Here is a 12,829-nt window from a genome sequence, read left to right on the forward strand (position 1 = left end):
AAATCGATTTCCATAAGAGATGTGCATAACCATATATATGTAAAATGTACATAGACTCTGCCCCAATCACAGTGTGTTGATCTAGTTATCTATGTAATCGAGATCTCTCAATTATGCACAACATTTAGTCAATTCTTCAATTTAGATGTATCAAATCTGAAAAATTCATTATGCCAAATAAGACAAAATCGGTAGTTCAATTTTATTTGCACTATTTTTTGGTTTTAAAAAAAAAGAGAAAATGTAGAAAATCTATGATAGGTTAACCCAATAATGCAATATAAATCAAAGCAGAATACTATAACCTACTTCTACTATCAATTTGCAGAAGCTTAGAGATCAAGCTGAACAATTTAACCAGAAGAAGAAGAATCAATGGCACAATACACATGAAAATACTTTGGGGAAAGCCTCAGCTAAAAACCCCATGCTATTGTATTATCATACATGGTGGAAATACATAGGAAGTATACAAAGCCTTAGCTCTCACAGCTAGCTAGCTCTCAGTGCAAACCTCACAGATGCTCACAGGCAATCTTGGCTTCTCTCCAACCTTCCTCTCTGCCCTCCAAGCTCCTATTTCCTTGCGCTGTTCCTTGTGGATGATTAGCCTACTACCAAGTGGAAAATCAAGCCTTCAAAATTGCACAATCCTCAAGGATGAATCCTTGACTGCATGCATAAGTTTTCTCCATGAGAAAACACATGAAACTGATAGTACATTTTCCTTAAACATTAATCTCAACTGGGTCTTTCTCATAATAGACATGCATGAGTTTCTGATGAGGGAATCTTCAGTTAACTGGAGTAGCACTAGTTGAGTGCATTAATGCATCAACTCACTGTTAACTCACTATTAGTTTCTCAAACAGTTTGGAACTAATTTAACTGGACTTAACTCAGTAAATTGAGTTAACTAATTACAACTCAAATATAACTCAATATTATCTCGTTAATCTAAGGGATAACTCTTGCATGACTTCGGAAAGACTTCTAACTTGAATTTCTCCAACTAATTAATTTAAAATAAATTAATTAATTATTTCCAAGTAGTTGTTAAGACTAAATTCAAATTTTAATTCACAATTTAATTCAAGGACAAATTAAATTGGAATATTCTTGTTGCCATATTTCAACACTCCCTCTCAACAAGAAAGGGATTATCTGCCACCCTGGTCCTGTCTCTATGCAACTCAAATTTACACTTTGACAATGCCTTTGTCAAAATGTCAGCACCTTGCTCCTCTGTCGAAATATACTGTAGCAACATGATTCTCTCGACCTGTGAAAAGCCGCGGGCAACAAATCTTGCCTTATGCTTCTCCACACTACCATTAGCAACTTGCTTTACCTTGTAAAGCCAACGGGAACTCACAAATGACTTGTTATCCAGTCTCGGAACCACGTCCCAAACACTGTTACAAACTATGGAGTCATATTCCTCCACCATAGCATCAACCCAAATTGGTTGCTGCACTGCTTCCTCAAAGGAAGATGGCTTGGTCTTAACACATTCCCCAACAAGGGCCATGGATCCAGTGTACCTCTCAGGTGACCTCCTCTATCTATGCTGAGAAGATGGTACTCCAAAATTCTCTCTCGCATCCTCCAACAATCTGTCAACTTCTCTTGTGCGCTTCCGTCCATCTTTGGAAGAATCCGCTTGAGTGGATGTCTCCACTCTTGGAACCTATGCATGTGGTTGCTTCGCATCAGTTTGAGGCTCCTCCTCCTTAGGAACCAACAGTTCCTCCACAGCTTATAGTTGGAGCTCCCTCTCAAGGGAAACTCGGATGGCCTTCTGCTCATCAAACATGAGATCTCTGCGAACCACTGTCCTCCGACTAGTAGGAAAGTACATCCAATAGTTGTGAGGTGTATCAATGTATCCCAAAAAATCCCTAGCTCTGTTGTCGGCTCAAGCTTCTTCCGTGAATCCTTTGTCACATGGAAATATGCCGATGAGCCAAAGATCCCGAAGTGACCCAGATCTGGTCTCTTAACGGAGAAAGCTTCCTCTGGTGTCTTCATCCCAAGTATGCGATGCAAGCTTCTATTCTGCAAATAGACCGTTGTGTTGCATGCCTCAGCCCACAAGTGAAGTGGTAGGCCTTGGTCATGTAGCATTGCTCGTGTTGCCCCTACAATAGTTCTGTTCTTCCTCTCGGCCACCCCATTCTACTATGGGTTGTGAGGTTCCGTCAACTCTCATTTAATTCCTTCCACTGCACAGAAGTCCTTAAACTCTTGAAAGACATATTCTCCACCGTTGTCTCTTCTCAAGGCCTTGATATTCTTCTCTGACTCTTTCTCGACTAAAGCTTTGAACACACAAAAATTTGTGAAAGTTTGGTCCTTCTTCTACATGAAATAAATCTAGCATTTATGAGAATAGTCATCAATGAAAATCACATAATACCTTTGCTTCGTTGTGGATGTCGTCGAGAATGGTCCAAAAAAATCAGTGTGAACTCACTATAAGATATCCTGTCTCGATCATGAAAGGAAGTCTTGGTGTAATTTCCCAAGGTACAACCTTTGATGTGTAAACTTGCTCAGGTTTACCTTTGGGAAACCCTATAGATATCTGTTGTATTATCTTCAAAGCCCCATGATGCAAATGGCCCAACCACATGTGCCACAACTTGTCAATGTCTTGGATTTGCACGAATTCTGCTTTCATACTCAATTTTGCACAATCATCTACCTCTATTTTATAGAGATTCACCCAAATCTTTATCCTCTTGGTCTGACCTGTGGCTATGTGTCTTAGGAACGCCTTTCCTTTACGAAGACAACATCGTAGCCCTTCTCCTCCAACATCATGATCGATACCAAGTTCTTCTTCAGTCCAGGCACATACATCACATCTGTCAAGGTGAGAGGAGCTCCATGCTCCCTCTGAAAAGAAATCGTGCCCACTCCTAAAACACTATACCTTCCGTCGTCACCCATCCCTATGCGCATATTGAGGTCTTTCTCCTCCAAGGCACTGAATAATTTTTTATCACTAGTCATGTGGAATGAGGCTCCACTGTCAACATACCAGACACAACCCATCATCGATGACACCATGCATGTGATGAGGGTAAAGTCCATTTTGAACTGAAAATCTAATGCCTCACCTTTTGATCCTTCCGAGGATCCCTTCTTGGACTTCTTCTATGGGCAGTTAGTCGTATAATGTCCCATCTTGTGACAATTAAAGCATCTTACTTTATACATGTCACCCTTCTTCCCTCCATGAGAAGAATTCGATTTCAAATGGGAAGCCTTCCCCTTCCCTTTTCTTGCCTTACTTGCTAAGCCCATATTTTCTTCATCATCATTCTTGGATGAAGAACCATCTCATGTGCTCCTCCTGATCTCCTCCACATAAGATCCGACTAGAGTCGTTCCCAATCCGACAGTTTCTCCCTTCCATTCACAAAGTCCTGGTAGCTACTCCAACTCTTTGGAAGGCCAAGGAGAGCAAGGCTCACCATATCATCATCGAAAGTAGTTATTCCCACACTGCCAAGCTCATCTCTGCAGGTGGTGAGCTTGTTCAGATATGTGGAGATAGTACCGCCCTTCTCCATTTTGATTCTTCGAAGCTTATCCTTGAGCGCCAATTTTCTCTGGTCGCTACAGTTCTGGTAGAGGTCCTTCAATGTCTTCCACATTGAAAATGGAGTATCCTTCCCATGGAGACTCGAGACAATATGGTCTCGAACTCCCTCAGGATGATCTGTCTCACCTTCACCACAGACTTCTTCCACTCAGCCAACTATTGTGTATTAGTTGAAGCTGGCTTTGGGATTTCTTGATCAATGAATTCCTTCAAGCCATTGTCTTCTAATACAGCCTCCATTATGTCTTTCCATGCTATGTAATTAGAGATACCTTCCAAGGCATACTCAAGTCTCAAGCCATAGAACGCCATTGGCCAACCTTGAAGTATGCTATGAATTTGTTTTTCACCTGCAACCCTGAACTTCAAACTTCAAATTTTCTTTTTAGTATACTATTCACAGCTTCGATACTATGTAGAAAATTTGTGATAGGTTAACCTGATAATGCAATACAAATCAAGGAAGAATACTATAACCTACTTCTATTATCAATTTGTGAAAGCTTAAAGATAGAGCTAAACAATTTAATCAGAAGAAGAAGAATCAATGGCACAATACACATGAAAATACTTTGGGGAAAGCCTTAGCTAAAAACCCCATGCTATTGTATTATCATACATGGTGGAAATACATAGGAATTATACAAAGCCTTAATTCTCATAGCTGGCCAACTCTCAGTACAATCCTCACAGATGCTCACAGGGAATTTTGGTTTCTCTCCAGCCTTCCTCTCTTCCCTCCAAGCTCCTATTTCTTGTGTTGTTCCTTGTGGATGATTAGCCTATTACCAAGTGGAAAATCAAGCCTTCAAAACTCTGCAATCCTCAAGGATGAATCCTTGACTGCATGCATGAGTTTTCTCCATGAGAAAACACATGCAACTGATAGTACATTGTCCTTGAACAATAATCTCAACTGGGTCTTTCTCAGAATAGACATGCATGAGTTTCTGATGAGGGAATCTTCTATTAACTGGAGTAGCACTAGTTGAGTGCATTAATGCATCAACTGATTGTTAACTCACTATTAGTTCCTCAAACAGTTTGGAACTAATTTAACTGGACTTAACTCAATAAATTGAGTTAACTAATTACAACTCAAATATAACTCAATCTTATCTCCTTAATTTAAGGGATAACTCTTGCATGACTTTAGAAAGACTTCTAACTTGAATTTCTCCAACTAATTAATTTAAAATAAATTAATTAATTATTTCCAAGTAGCTATTAAGGCTAAATTCAATTTTTAATTCACAATTTAATTGAAGAAAAAATTAAATTGGAATATTTTTGTTGCCATATTTCAACAGAAAAATGGATAAGAATAAATATGATTGCTGCAAACTACCAATATCACATCAACACACTGAATAATGTTGAATGGATAATCTCTTTGAAAGTTATGAGTGCCTAACAAAAACGTACAGAAATCATCATATTTAGTTTATGTGCACTATTCATTGGTTTTCAATAGAGTTAAAAGGAAGAACGTTGATTTGGTTGCTTTACCACCTAGGCACTGACCATATCACATACATTTGCAAGATGTTCAATGCATTGCATAATCCTAATAGAAATCCGAGATCAAAGTCCATTGAACAAATCCATATTATAGGTGTGTTGTTTTCTTCCAAATCAATCTCAAAGTTTGAATCACCAAGTGCACTTCGAATAATGAAAATCGATTATTTTTATAGCACTCCTTTTTATTATGAGAGGCCAAATATACAATATTCGTTAAAACCTTGGGTGCCATTTCAATTCACTTTTGGCTTTAATATATTTGTATTTACATGGTCCAAGTAGTTTCTCTCAAATGACCAAAGCCATGAACAATTTGGTCCAAAAACCAATTTGTAACAATTAGTAGATCATTTTTACTTCAACGGTCTTCAACCTCATAATAAAAATCTCTATAAATATTTGGACAACACATGAATAATTTCGCATATCACAATAAGTGAAATATTGACCATTTTACATTAATCAATTAACGAAGTCACATGAACCATCGCATTAACCAATGAACATTAAACAAAGAATAAATGTTACCCCATTGGGCCGCTTTAATCAAATATCATTAAGTTTTAACCCATTGAGTAACTCACATGGACCATTTTAATCACATCGCATTAACCAATAGTAATAGTGATTAATTGTAATGCCATATTCCATAGAGACCTGCACCAGTACTATTGTAGGGTTCCTATGAAAACAATGTATATTGACATCAAGGAAAACATATAACCATAATGACAACTCTTGTAACATTGATCAACAAAGTTTCAAAGATTGAGTTGCAGATTTGAGTTGTTGTTGTAGTTTGCATGTTGAGCAAGTCATATTGGGAGCTTCAAGACCCAAGAATGGAATTTGGTAACATTTTTAAATGGAGTTTCCAATACAAAATGACGGTAATCACCCACAAGCTTTCAAGTTCATGGCCCCTAAATTTTTGCATTCTTGATAATGTTTTCTCACTGTTTCAATGTCAATTTCATGATGCTTCCAAAAAAGATGGAAAACAATTTTATAAGTTTTAATTTCTATCTATAAAATAGCTACTCCATCATGAAGAACAGAGATTATTGCTACTCCATCATGAAGAATAGAGAACTTGCGAGCTTCGAGACCCAGGAATGGAATTTGGTAACATTTTAAATTGAGTTTCCAATACAAGTTTTCTCAATCTGATAGAATCACCTACAAGCTTTCAAGTTCATGGGCCTTAAACTTTTGCATTCTTGATGATGTTTTCTCACTGTTTTGATGTCAATTTCATGATGCTTCCAAAAAACTATAAAACAATTTTAAAGTGTTAGTTTTTATCTATAAATTAGCTACTTCATCATGGAGAATACACATTTGTTAGGTATTATTTGGCATTTCACATGATGTTGTATTATGAATTATTGTGTAAGTAAAGCAACATTGTGAATCTAGTGTGAGGAGGACCAAGGTGTATTTAGTAGTCACAATTGATTGAGGGATGAGGCACATTGAAGAGTCATTGATAAGAGAGATTCATTGAAGAGCATTTTGGTAGTCCATCATAAGAAACTGTGTGAGGCATTTTGCCACCATTTGGTCATCTCAACATATTTGTTACTTTCTGAAACTAGCATTTCCTAGGTATGCTTGTCCACTAAAGTTTGTTATGTGATTCACTGTAGTGTTGCAAGTTACACTGCATGGTTTCTTAAATTCTACTGTGGTTTTACTAATTGCCTATATGGTCTGCTAAAGCCAAAATATTATAGCTTATGACATGACGTGTGAAGTTTATTTTCCAGGCTTTAGTTATAGAAAACAGTAGCTGAGTTTTGTTACTTGTAACTTGTTGAATAGTTGAGTATACTAACATAGTAAAGTCTGATATACTATAGTATATACCATATTGCATTTCCAACAGATAGGAGGCATTTGATTGAAATAAAATTTAAATACTAAAATCTGAAGCATTCCTAGGAGACAAAATAGTCTCCAGAACTTCTAAATCGCCCAAGTCTCCAATTTCATTTGGAAATTATTTTATGTTTGTACCCCTAAGATCTAATTTTTTTAGGTACTTTTGATATGCTATTTGCGGAGGTAATATTTCAATGTTCTTACAATAGGAAACATCTAAACATTCAAGTGTGTTGATGTTTCCCAGTGTTTCGCTAGAGACGATTAAATTATAGCACCAACTCAAATCAAGATATTTAAGACGAATTAAATTACCAAAAGAACCTGGAAGCATCTGCAACTGTAGGGAGTGATACAAACCTATGTATTTCAGGTTTATTAAATTACCTAAAGACTTTGGAAGCACCTGCAAATGAGAAGAGTGAGACAGATCGATGTAATCCATGTTTATAAAGTACCCAAAGGAATCTGGCAGTGACTTTAGATTTGGGCAATTGTTTGTTGATAAGTTGGCCCATCAATTCTCCATATTCTCCTCTACCAAAGCTCTCAGTGCTCTCTTTCAATCTCAGTTATCAATTACATGAATACCAACTCACTGTGAAGGCACAATTTGTTGATAAGTTGGCTCATCGGTTCTCCGTATTCTCCTCTGCCAAAGCTCTCAGCTCTCTCTTTCAATCTCAGTTATCATAGATTCACAATCTCAGTTAGCACAGATTCACAGACACATGACATAAACATCCACACATATACACAACACACATTACAAAAAAGAAAATATAACAGTACATGGGTAGGTAGTACATGGGAATATGAATGATAGAGAGTATATTTAAAAACCTTATTTAAAAAACATAAATGTAAATGGCTTTCTTTTTTAAGATACTAATATTTTGGAATCTATTTGTCTCAAACTGTGTGTTTACATTTCTTCCATAATAATCGCTAAATGTGAAGCTTATTATATATGCTTTGTCCCTATCCAAAAAGGATGAGTCAATCTGAGACCATCCATTCAAACACAGAACATCAAGGAAAATATGTGTCCTGCCGTGAGCTATATGGGTAACATTCATCAGAGAATCTACCAAGGCTATATGCTAGGCAGACCTTGCACTTTCTCCATAATGTTTTAATTTGGATTGTCGAAAGGCAACTACACAACCTCCCTCAACAATCTAACATCTTAGAATACAAACTCTGCCTGACATATAACCTTTGGCTAAGACTTCAATTATGCATTCATTTCAAATTTATTTCTTTGCTTTTCACATTTCAAGCACCTTCACTTGTTGCTGCAACTGCTCCAGTAATCCCGCCTCGGCCCACTGCTTAGGACAACCCTTAGCATCAATGTACTCCAACGACATACAATGTTGGATACTTGGCAGCCCTTCTAACTTGGAGCACCCATGAACATTTAATACCCGAAGCTTTGTCAGTTTGGCCAATCCCCGTATGCTCTTTAGCTTCGCACAATCATATGCCTGCAACTCTTTCAAAGATACCAATGTTTCAATACCTGGCAGCTCCTCTACATTTTTGCACCGACTAATGTCCAACACTTGAAGTTTTGGAAGACCAGAAAGCCCTACTATTTTCCTCAAGTTAGAGCAATTAGTCAATTCCAGTTTTATCAGAGTCTTTGGCAATGTTCCGACCTCCACCAGATGATTACAAAACCTGAGGGAGACATATTTAAGGATGGGGTAGACACCTGTGGCAAATGATACCTATGATAATTTCATGTTATAAACTTCTAAGACTTGCAGCCGAGGCATGCAGTTGTCATTGGGAGATTCTAAATTATTCAATGTTTGCAACCGGCAATTCAATACTCTCAACTCAGTCAACTGAGTCAACAGTCGAATAGTCACCGGCAAATGTTTCAATTCACTGCAATTCTCGAGCCTCAATTCCTTTAAGATCTTCAAGTGACCAAGTGAAAGTGGTAGACTGTCCAGCGAAGGGCTCCCTATTTCTAGAACTTCTAAAAAGAAATTTTGTCCAGCGAAGGGCTCCCTATTTCCAGGTGCCAGGAGGGATCTCATACATACATACACAACTGATTTCTTTATTCTAGTAACATACTCCGCTATGTTTTGCATTTTACAATAACCGCTTATGAGAGAAAAACATAATCTGAAATGTCATTCAACTCTCATAATCTGAAATGCCATTTAACTTCCTACAACTTAACAGGTATCTACTATTCAGTTCATCGTTATATATTTAAAAAAAAACTTCAAAAAGGAAATACAAATGAATTGTTTACATTATCAGATCAACTGTCTTAAGCGTATCTGTCAAATGGAAACTATTTAAGCTCGTCACTATTCAAGAAGTGAATGTACCCCTCCCCAGGTCACAACTGTCAAATTCTATAGGCCTATCAGAGTAAAGATAGACAAACAAGCTCCTTCAATTTCTACTCCACATAGTACGCAAGTCTCCGGAGGTTCATCCTCCTGATTTTATCTGCCTTCTTGGATGGTTTCTTGACCGGCTGATTTAAAACCCCTGCATCAGCTTCGTCATGGAACCATCCGACTGACTTCTGGGCTGAATACATGAGCTGCGAAAAGCCTATTCCAGAAAACAAATTAGGTCAGATACTCTAGACAGACTTCAGTTTAAATTATAAAATGTCATGTTACAAAGAGAAAATCACCGCCTTGATAAACAGCTGTGAAACTCAAATAAACATTTGTGAGACACAGAAATTAAAAAATAAAAAAGATAAAAAAACCTTCTATACATTTATCTAGATTCTAAACTGAAAGATCGGAAGATGTACCACTACTAAAAAACCTGGGAGACAAATTGGCAAACAATGTATTAGTAATGAGATCAAGAATGAACACCTACTTCGAACTACTGTCTACAACAACATATTCTCTAAATATAGGACAAGCAAAACAACTCTTTATTTCCAATTCCGACAAACATTAACAACTGAGAAAAACTATGTTGCACTGTATTTTGGGAATGGGGGGGTCAGTTTCCAGGGATGACTGAAAGGAACTCCCAAATTTCATCAAAGGCAGACAGGGATGGAAAATATTAATTTTTTTAATAAAATATTAAAAAATCGAAAAGAGAGATAATAAAACTTTATCAAATTAGCAACACTTAATTTATGGGTCCAAATGGCCTTGTCTGTGTGAATATTAGAACCCTGAAAACTAAATAGGGTCCAAGTACCTATCAAATGTGGGAGCCAAAACTGTTGTGATTATGCTTCGTTACAATAAACATACTACATGGAATGCAGGCACGCACTGCATAGATAATATTTGTCATGGTCTGAATGTTGAACCCAACAAGATAAAGAATTTACCTTTTTGGATAATAGTGCCACATGAGCAGTGGTTTAGATAGGGGCATCCAACATCTCCAAATCCAGAAAAGACACCTCCCATAGCGATATATACAGGATGTGGGGAAATTCCACCACATCCTCGGGAGCATCCCTTCTAAACAACGAGTTCCCCTTGTCCAAGTCCCCAGAGGCAGGGATAGGCAAGGGATATCCAGGGGTGGGAAAAACTCCCCATGCTACACTAGAAAAACTTAATGAACTAGGGTAGGTAATAACAAAGATTACAGATTTCTAAGCATGATGAAGAAACAATTAACATGGGGGACTCGTCCCCATGCTACACTAGAAAAAAAACTCAATGAAATATGGTAAGTAATAACAGAGATTAGAGATTTCTTGGCAAAAAGTAAGAAACAATTAACTAAACCTACTAGTTACCTCCTACAGACATCAGTCAGATTGGACGTTAAAAAGTTGTAAAATATGAAGAAGAAGCAGAAGAAATTACTCATGAAAAGCAACCTCTAGAAAACAAGTTCTCCTAGTATATTTTCTCAACCCACAAGGTATAACAAATTAGTTTCCATCCATTGTTGAAAAACTTGTCTAGGCAAATAAACCAGTACAGCCAGAGTGTAAGGGTGCACCTAAGACTCGAACAAAAACTCGGCAATAGAAATTATTCAAAATGAGGGGTTTTCTTTTCTCTTTGGCCTTTAATTTTTGACGATGGTCAGCTTTTTTTTCCATCTGCCTAGCAAGTAACCCACAAATACTTGCAGGTCTGACACTTCACAATTCAAACTGGGGACCAAGTTAACTTAGACTTGCAGCAGTACTGAGCTGAGTTCGACACGGGAGCACTTAAAAGACTCCACGAGTTTTCAACTCTCATTAATAGAGATTCTGTGCTCTTTCTGTCAACATGACACTATTGTGAAACTTCCAAGATCTGAATCATTGCTGGCCCAGTGATTGGCTAACACAAGAGTGCCACTGTCACTTGCAAGAATAAAACTTGAGACCTGTGACCAGTGAATTCCCCACTTTGCCATTAAACCACGGACCCATGTCCCAGTGTTTGTGTTTTACGATAAAGAAAAACTCATAGCAGAGACAACATGATCTTCTGGTTTATGATCCATCTAGGGCATCAAAGCAATCAAAGCCAAATGGGCATTCATGCCACGTTGGCAGGATAATCATGACAACCATTCAGAAAAAACAATTTTGGGGAAGTTTCTTTGTTTTGCTTTGTTAGTTTAGCTTCTCACTGGGGTTCTCTGAGTTCGATGGAAGGAGAAAGGATAGAGAGAGAAGAAAAGTCACGGGCACAACAGGATACAGACCAGAACAACGCATGTAAATCTTGCTGCCAATACTAGAGTGCAAAACAACTGTACTCATCTGTAACAAAACTCTGTATAGAAATTTCCCAGTGAATAAAGCCACACTCTTCCTTCTCAAAATAGTTTTGAACTTTTGTGTAATAAATCTCACTGGTAATATCTTGCTTCCTATATTTTCTTACTTCCCTAAATGCTAAATGTAAACCGACTGAAATGTCCCTGTTTTGGGCATCCTCATAGCTCTCTGTTAGTAGCTTTGGTTTCTTTGCTGTAATTGTCATTAGAAGGTATCCAAAGACTCTTCTGATCTACTGTGTTTTTCTAATTTCTCTGGCATGAACTGTGTATATAAATCGATCTGCCCTGTTTTCTGGGTATTACTTTAATACTGACTAGCAGTTTGGTCCCCTGTTAATGTCTCTGTGTTGGCAGGTGACAGAGCAGGTCATTTGATATCAGAGTGTTATACAATCCTGGAAGTGGATGATTAAAACCAGACAATAGTATCACTTGGAGGGAGAAAAGCCCCAGGAAGAGTGAAGACAAACCTTTCAACAAATTGATGGGCAGATGCATACAGAAAAACTGAATAACAGATTAAGGCAGCTTGAGGCTTATTTCAGTTGTCAGGGACATTCTGATGTGCAAAAGATTACCTTTGCATGTTTGAAAATGTCAAAGCATGCCCTCCTGTGGTGGGAAAGCTATTGCTAGAATTTGTAACAGCAAAAGAAAGCACTTGTTATGTATTATAACGAGTTCAAAGTTTTGCTGAGAAGGAAATTATAGCCAGCCAGGTGTGAAAGGGAGGAGAAAATCCAGAGGCAGTGTCTTAGATAGCGTCACAGGCAGCTTGTCCAAGATTACACTGACGAGTTCCAAAAAGCAAGCTATCATACTGAGTATTTTGGAAGATGAAGCCAGCGTGGTTATGAAATACATTGGAGTTATTCACTGTTACATTCGACAAGAGCTGGCCTTGCTCAAGGTTCACAGCCTTGATTGGGCCTGTACAGAGATAGTGTAATGAAGCCAAAAGCAAATGAGGTGCTGTGATTAGAGGGAGCTCCAGAGAACCAATGAGAGAAATGAATGAACAAAAACAGACCATGAAAGGTAAAAGGTTGCTAGTAC

At 37.7% G+C, this 12,829-nt stretch overlaps 1 pseudogene; it reads right to left on the reverse strand.

Annotated features, from left to right (window-relative positions):
* Nucleotides 1-8,265: 8,265 nt before the first annotated feature.
* Nucleotides 8,266-8,808, reverse strand: LOC149181796 (uncharacterized; annotated as a pseudogene).
* Nucleotides 8,809-12,829: the final 4,021 nt, after the last annotated feature.

This window comes from Pinus tabuliformis, chromosome 3_2 (genome assembly GCF_031772625.1).
Source record: "Pinus tabuliformis cultivar Carrire ecotype Pingquan chromosome 3_2, CPIR1, whole genome shotgun sequence".
Lineage (NCBI taxonomy): Eukaryota > Viridiplantae > Streptophyta > Pinopsida > Pinales > Pinaceae > Pinus > Pinus tabuliformis.